Raw genomic sequence first — 7,572 nt, forward strand, 5'->3', positions numbered from 1 at the left:
TCAAAATATGCGTGGTTCCAGTCAGAAAAATAGGCAAGGGGCCCCCCCGCAGAGGGACCCAGCAAAGGCTGAGTGGCTGCTCTTCTGGAGGACACCTGCTGCCTAGAGAGGCAGGGACCTGGTGGCAGAGCAGGACAGGAGCAGAGAGGTGTGAAGCAGGGGCTGGGAGCGGGCCAGGCCCACCTGAGAAGACAGGAATCACAGCAAGGGCTTGCTCAGTGCCTCGTGGCCACCTTACAGAGGGGGCCATGGCCACTCACTTTGCAGGTGAGAGAAAAGACAAGGCCCTGCCACTGCCCTCCAGCTAGCTCTCAGGTGGGACACACTCCAGGGAGACACAGGTGACCTACCCTCAGCATCCCCTAGCCATCTCCTCAACCATGCCTGGGTCAGGCCCAGCTGTATTGTCCAACGCAAAGCCCCCTATATAGCCTGAGGGAAGCCCTGGCTTCGCTGGTCACCTCCAGGCAGTGGTTTAACCTTCCAAACCTCAGTTTGCCCTTCTGGAAATTGGGGCTCCTAGTCCTTGCCTTATCTCCCACTCCAGTTCCGGTGAGAGTCCCAGGAGAGAACAGACAAGGAGAGCTTTTGAAAAGTACAAAGAGCTGCACTCATGAAAGAGCGATTATTATTGTTACCTCGATGTAGAGATAAGGGAGGGGGAGGAGGCCCAGTGACAGTTGCCAAGAAACCTGGGATCTGTCTGCAGCAGCGGTTTCCGCCTGGCCCAGCCCACTCAGGAGCGGGCCTTGCCACCCACACCCCTACCTTGTCCTTTCCTAGGAAAGCAGGATGCTCTGAGAGGGAACTGGGCCAGCTGGCCCGTGGCCATGAGGCCATAGCAGCTGGAGGTGACCCCAGAATGTGCTTGGCACAGATTCTAGGTTGGCTTCAGCTTTCTGTGTGACCTTGGGCAAGTCACCTCCTCTCTGGCTGCTGCCAGAGGTGGGCAGGTGTCCAGACCAGACAGGGCAGGATTGCCGCTGGACTGAGGGAAGACACTGGCAGTGGAACCCAGGGCTTCGATAGGGAGGTCACAGAGGTCAGAGACCGAGTAATGAGCCCGAGGGCTTGTGCTGAGAGCAGCTGGGACGTGTGGAAGGAAGCCCTGGCTGGAGTCAAGCCTCTGCACGGCCCCTGCCTGGTGTGACCTTGGGCCTGGTGCTTAACCTCTGTATGCTTCAGTCTCCAAAGGCCAGTGCAGTGACGGAATGAGCCAGTGCCCATACACACTGCCATGCTATGAGCATGTGACTGCGGCCAGTTGTGATGGGGCAAGGAGAGGGGACAGCTTCGCTCATCCTACAGGGGGAGAAAGAAGGCAAGGCAGTTTAAGCTGAACTCTGCTATAATCCAGAAGGCTTTTGGGGGGAAGTGGGGAAGGAGACCCCTATGTGAACGGAATGGTAGCAACCAGGAGAGGATAGGTTGGATTAGGAGAGAGAGGGTGGGGAATGGAGCTTTCTGTTCATGAAGAGGGAAGAAACCCCAAGTGCAGGCCGTCTGCAGAGACAGGCAGGGAATGGTGGTGGTGGCCTAGCAGGGTGGGCCAGGAGGCTGTGAGGAACGGAGGGAGGCAGAGGCTGAGTTCAGGCATCGCTTCAAAGGTTTAATTTTGCAGCTCCAGTTTACTAAGAGGCAGGCAGCGCAGCATTAAGGACAACACCTCTACACCCACATGGTAGGGGTTCAAGTCCTCGGACTTACTGCATGACCAGGGGCAAGTTACTGACTCTCTCAATGTCTTAGGTCTCCCCTTTGAAAATTGAGGATTCAACCAGTGACTATAAATAGTGATTAGAGCAGAGCTGGTGCCAAGGGGGCACAGTGAACAGTGCCTGCTGCCATTGCCCTTGTGACTAGAAACACACACACACACACACACACACACACACACACACACACACCCCTGACATGGGCTGGGCAGGCTCCAGGTGGCTGTCCACACAGTTGGCCTTACCAAGTTGAGATCTTGGCTCTGGAGTCCACAGACCCGGATTCAGATGCCTGCTCTGCCTCGTTAACTGTACAGCCTTGGGCCTGAGTGACCTTTCTAAGCCTCAGTTTCCTGATGTGGATTCTGAGCACATGCCTCATTGGGGTCTGTGAGGATGAAGGGCAGTTATGCACGCACCAGGTGGGCAATGGCTCTGTCATCAGTGTCCTTCTTGTCACGCTTCTGGGCTGAGTGTAGAATTTCCTCCTCTGTCCCCATCCTGGAGCTCCACCCTCCCCCTGCCCTTTAGGGCTCAGTAGTGACTTTTTAGGTGGTGTTGCCTGTCAGGGGCTGAGTGCTGCCTGGGAGGAACTGGACTTTGGCCAACAATCAGAGAGCCAGCAGGCTGGAGAGGGGGTCCCACATGGTCACCAGGGCCTCTGAGCTTTGAGAGGCCACCTTGGGCCTGTGCCAGAGTGACTGGTCTGAGTAAAGTAGACCTGGGAAAGACAGAGGGTACTGCCAACCCAGCCTGACCTGGGTGGTGCTAGTCACTCAGCAGTCAGGGCTACATCAGGACTGCGGTCCCCCCACTGAGGACAACCAACCTCACTCAGTCGTTAATTGTGGGACTGCTAGCCCCTGGGCAACCTCTGCTTATTCCCTCAAGGACCTGCACTTTAAATTCAGGTTCTTCCCCCCACTGACTGGGGAGATGGCTTCACCTCTCTGAGACTCAGTTTCTCCATGAATAACACCAGCCTCCTGGCATCACAGTGAGAGTGCATTATGTTTGACCTAGTTCCAGGCATACAGGTCTCAAAAGAGTTTCCATGGAGTTCATCTGGACATTTCTGGGGCCTTCTCTCCGGGGGCCTTAGCCCCCATCTCCACTTTCTCTCCAGGTCAGTGGGTCTTATAGTTTTTAAGAAGCTGTGTTTAGGATGCTCCCTTATTTACAAACTTTCAAAGACTCCCTACTGCCAACCTTCACACATTCATTCACCTATGTAATAGGATGCTAACTGGGGGAGCCAGAGTTTACGGTGAATGAATAAGGATGAAAATATTCATGGACTGAATGCCTGCAAGCTGCCCAATCTCTGTGAGGAATTTTTTGGAAACTGAGTCTGAGACTCATACATCTCTAGTCAGTGCCTGAGGGTATCCTGTCCACCTACACTGATGCCATGGGCTTGGAATGCCACTGCCACCTGATCCATCCTTTTTGGGTCAAGCACTGGGCAGTGTAGACCATTGGTTTAAGATGCTAGTGCCTCTGGGGGATAGAGGAGCCAAGTGGGGCTGTGGATGGCTCCCCTGGCTGGGAGAGTCCAAGAGGGGCTGAGAACTCCTTTGGCATCATGTTTCTGGGCAGGTTTCTATGGGGTGTGGCATCCCACCACTGCCTGACTCAAGCCTGCCACAGGCCACTGAGGATAGTCAGAAGGGTGACTCACTCTCGCAGGACCAGCCTTGCTTGATGGGTGCCGGGTGGAGGTGCAGCCACGTCAGGGTGGCCCTTGGCAGCGGCGGAAGCCAGGCCTGCTCACCCAGCCCCTGGCTGCCTGGATCCTGGGAACCAACAGAGTACTTCCTCTGTCCTCCCTGGGGTGGCCTCAGCAGGCTTCTAGGAGGGGCCAGGTGCTGTCCCTCCTGGAGGGCTGTGATGTGGGCAGAGCCCAGTTTCGAGCCGGACACGTCCTGTGCAGGTGCCAGCTCTGCTGAGGGCCAGCTGTGCGGCCTCTGTGTCCCTCTGGGTCCTCATCTATAAATCAGGAATTCCAATGTGGTGAGGATGGAATGCCTTCAGGCTGGAGAGAGGACTTGGTGCAGGCCTGTCACATCATGGGCCCAGTGAGCAGCAGTTACTGTCATCAGTAATAGCAGTAGCTTGGTAGCCTGTTGACTGTAAAGCTGCTGTCTTCCTAAAGGCTCACAGCATCTTGAGTACCCTGTTTGTCTAGAAGTCTTGGTTGTCTGCAGTAACCCTCACTGTCCTGGCCTCAGTCTACAGAATGGACTGTGGCATACCCACTGTGAAGGTTCATGGAGAGAGGTCCTGTGGGGAGAGACCCTGTGCAAATCCCAATCTCTGGAAGGAGGCTTGGCTCAGCAGGCCTGCTCAGGAAGACCCCCTCCTCCCAGGGAGCCCTCTGTGATATCCACCCTGTTCACCCCACTGATGCCTCTGTCCCCAAGACCTCCAAGTCTCCCAACCTGGGGCTCTCTCTAACCTCAGACTCTTTCTCCTCCAGGAGGAGTGATGGGCAGACCCGGCACATCCCTCAGGCACTAGACCTATCACAAGTGGACTCAGTTCCCTCCCACCCTGCTTCGCTGTGCCCCAAGGTGAGTACCAGGGCTGGGAGAGGCAGCAGGAGGATGAGCAGGGAGGTTCTTCTGGGGGTCAGGCTGCTGCCCCCAGAGCCCTGGTGGTCTGTGCAGCATGGGAGGAGAGACCCAGGAGATGGGGAGGGCTTCGTGAGTACAACTGGGCATGGACTGGCCGGCCCTCCATTTTCTCCATTAGCGTTACCATCACCTTCCTCTGTACGTCAGGTAGGATGACAGGACCAGCTTCACAGGCCGTTGTCAAGACCAAATGCCATGGTACCAACCGGGCGGTATCACCATTCATCCTCCAGCTGAGTGCTGTCATGGTCACTATTTTTAGTCCCATTTGGCAGCTAAGATAGGGCTGAGTTAGTTATTCACCTAAAGTCCTGCAGGTTGGCTATGGCCCAGCCAAGACTGGATGCTACTGTCCGTTCAGAGTGTCTAGTAAAAGGCCAGATATGGGTGCACATCTGACACCCCAACACTCAGAGGCAGAGGCAGGAGGATCTCCATGAGTTTGAGGCCAGTCTGGGCTAAACAGCAACTTCAAGGCCACTCTGAACCGCACAGGGATACCCTGCCTCAAATAACCAGTAAATAACTAAATAAGTACCTGGGTCGTACCTCTCTAGCACAGGGATAATGAGCACTTACCTCTGTAGTGTGTGCTGCAGTTTTTAAAATGCATCAATAAACACTGTGCCCGCTGGTCCTTTCCTCAGCCCATGGGGGGCAAGCCTTCTCTGGATGAGAGTCCACAGGCTCAGACAGGTGAAGGGGTCCACCCAAGGTCACACAGGCAGGAAATAGTAGAAGCAGGGTTTACCTGACTCCTCCACCAGGGCTCTAGCCTGGAGCAAGGCCCAGGGCCCTTTTCTGGGCCAGGAGGGAGGATGTGGGACTGCCTCCTGCATGCGGGTCCCAAGTGGAGGTGCTGGTGATACCAGAATGGGACTCTGGGGCCCCCTCTGCTTTCCTCTGCTTGGGGGAACAATGCAATGCTGGGCCATAGGGGTCCTGGGCCTTAGCAGGAAGAGGGTGACTTGATGGCGGTGGCTCACCGGACCAGCTGGGGTCATGGATGACTCTCCCGGCCCTTCTGTCCCTGGGCATTTGGTGAGAGGCTCCCCTCCTTGGGCCTCAATAGTCCCATCTTGGAAGAGTGTTTATAGCCCCTTGCCGGTGGTCCTGCCTGCTCAGGCAGCCTGGGGTGGATCTTCTGGATTGGTGCTGAGCTGCCTCACCTCAGGTTTCCTGGCCTCCACCCAGTCTGGCAGCATCCATTTGGCCAATATAGCTCAGACAGTGGGTGCCAGTGCCCCCTCCAGAGAGTTCATCCCTCCCCAGAATCAAGACCCAGGCTTGGGATCACCCTCCTCTGACAGGAAAGGAAACCAGGCTCAGAGCGATGGAACCATTATGGGGTCCCCAGTGAGTCAGTAGTGGGCTATGGGAACCTGGGCCTGGGACTCACTCTCAATTTCTCCCCCTAGCACCCTGAAATCTGTGCACATTTATAATTGTCATGAAACAAGTCTGAGGGACAAGTGACCTCCCCAAGCCAGTGAGTGGGCAGATCTCTGGCCTTTCCTAGCCTGTTTCCTCACCTATACCACAGGTTGATACCTGTGAAAATACTCGGGAAGGTAGAACATAGAAAGCTGACTATAGAAGCACCATTACATTCTCAGGGCCAAATAGAACACTCAGAGGGGGTGTTCCCTTCTCTTTGGGGAGTCACCTCCCCAAAGAGAACCAACACTGATCTCCCCTCCCCTCTACAGTTTTCTCCACTCAGGAATTCACAAATCTGCACACATGTATATGCCTAGATACCCACATCTAGTACAGAACGTAGTCACAGATACAAAGCACATGTTTGTGCACGTACATATGCATGAGATCTACGTGTAGAACACAAAAATGCACATACCCAGGCATTCCCATGCACAAAGAATCACAGCAGCTCTACGTGCACACAGCTACATCCTGCATCCTGAAGTTCTTGCCTCCTCTGGGGCTAGTGTGGGAATGATGTTCCTCTGGCTGCATTTCGATGAGTGCCCGGAAGTGTGCAGGCCTGGAAGTGGCTCTGTAAATCAATATTTGCTGCTGTTAATTATTAAAATCAAAGCTGCTACTCTGTGTCTGGAACGCATATCTCCAGAGTTCCCACCGGCTCTCCAGACCCAAACCTGACCCAGGGCCAGGTCTGGGGAGTGAGGGGGAGGGAAAGCATAGTGCCCTCTTTCCAGAAGCCCCTGGCCCTGGGGATGCAGGATGGTGGGCAGCTGCATGCAGCTCTTCTGGGAAGGTGCAGAGAGGTCTAGAGCTGAGCTGTGGGGTAGCTGCGCCCTTGCAGCACCCAAAGCATCAGGGGTCGACTTGGCCGCAGCTCAGGAGGCACTGCCACTTTCCCAGCATCTGTCTGGAGGGGGAGGTGGCTAAAGCCGGCTAGGACACACTTCAGGCCAGCTGGAAAGGTCTGCGCAGGCCTTATATTTTACAGATGGGGAAACTGAGATCCAGAGAGGCGGCAGGGACTCACTTGTACCAATCGGCAGGTTGTAGCAAGGCCAGAGCTAGAAGTCACATGTCCTGAAGTCTGCTTGAGCCCTTTCCTCCCTATCATGGGGCCCAGGCAGCCTTCACCACCTCACTGTGGCACTGTGGCAGTCTCCTCTCGGGTTGGTGGCAGTTAGGGCTTGGGGAACACTGGGTACAGGCCAGCCCCTGTCAGACACAGGAGTAGGGAAGAGGGGCAGAAAAGACCTGGAAGTGCAGGTCTCTGTCCTTCCCTGCATAGCTGGTTATCCTGGCTGGCTAGGGCAAACTATTTTACCTTTTGGAATCAGTTTCCTCATCTGTATAGTTGGGATAACATCTATACTTCTTGGGTTATGACAACATGATTAGACATGCACAGGGTCCAGCATCAAGTGTTCAGAAAAGTCTTGTCTCCAAGGTAACCCCTCCTCTTCTTGGCCGGCTCCACGGCCTGTCCCCAAAACCTCATCCTTGAGGCCCCAAAGCAGGGCGCCTAGGGTCTGGGAGGACACCCAGAAGAGCCTTACCTGTTTAAAGCCCCCGACCCTGGACGAGTACGCAGGCGCAGTGTCAGGGCCGGTAGCGGGCCGGCTGCCCTGGGGGCGGGGAGGGGCGGGGCTTCGCTGTCCCCGCCCCGTCTCTGCGGCCCGCCCCGCGCCACTCATACCTGGTGCCCCGCCCTCCGGGGCCCGGCCGCCTGGTGAGCCCCGCGCAGGCAGCTCAGCCGCCGCGGGAGCCGGGAGCGTGGA

General features: G+C 55.8%; 1 protein-coding gene and 1 long non-coding RNA gene across 11 annotated transcripts in view; one reads left to right on the forward strand and one right to left on the reverse strand.

Annotated features, from left to right (window-relative positions):
* Window positions 1–4,194: 4,194 nt before the first annotated feature.
* Rap1gap (RAP1 GTPase activating protein) overlaps window positions 4,195–7,572 on the forward strand; it is a 27,079-nt gene continuing 23,701 nt past the window's right edge. For all 10 annotated transcript variants that reach the window (XR_002822443.1, XR_002822446.1, XR_002822445.1 and 7 more), the window contains exon 1: window positions 4,195–4,288. The gene's annotated coding sequence lies outside the window, so the exon portion shown is untranslated. The remainder of the gene's footprint in view (window positions 4,289–7,572) is intronic.
* On the reverse strand, window positions 6,169–7,380 carry LOC111818465. Its single transcript, XR_002822447.1, has 3 exons — window positions 7,351–7,380; window positions 6,870–7,009; window positions 6,169–6,368 (listed from the first exon to the last, which is right to left on the reverse strand). It is a non-coding gene; the product is annotated as an uncharacterized LOC111818465 (long non-coding RNA).

The sequence above is a fragment of the Octodon degus genome, unplaced genomic scaffold (genome assembly GCF_000260255.1).
Source record: "Octodon degus isolate 3935 unplaced genomic scaffold, OctDeg1.0 scaffold00092, whole genome shotgun sequence".
NCBI classification, from domain to species: domain Eukaryota; kingdom Metazoa; phylum Chordata; class Mammalia; order Rodentia; family Octodontidae; genus Octodon; species Octodon degus.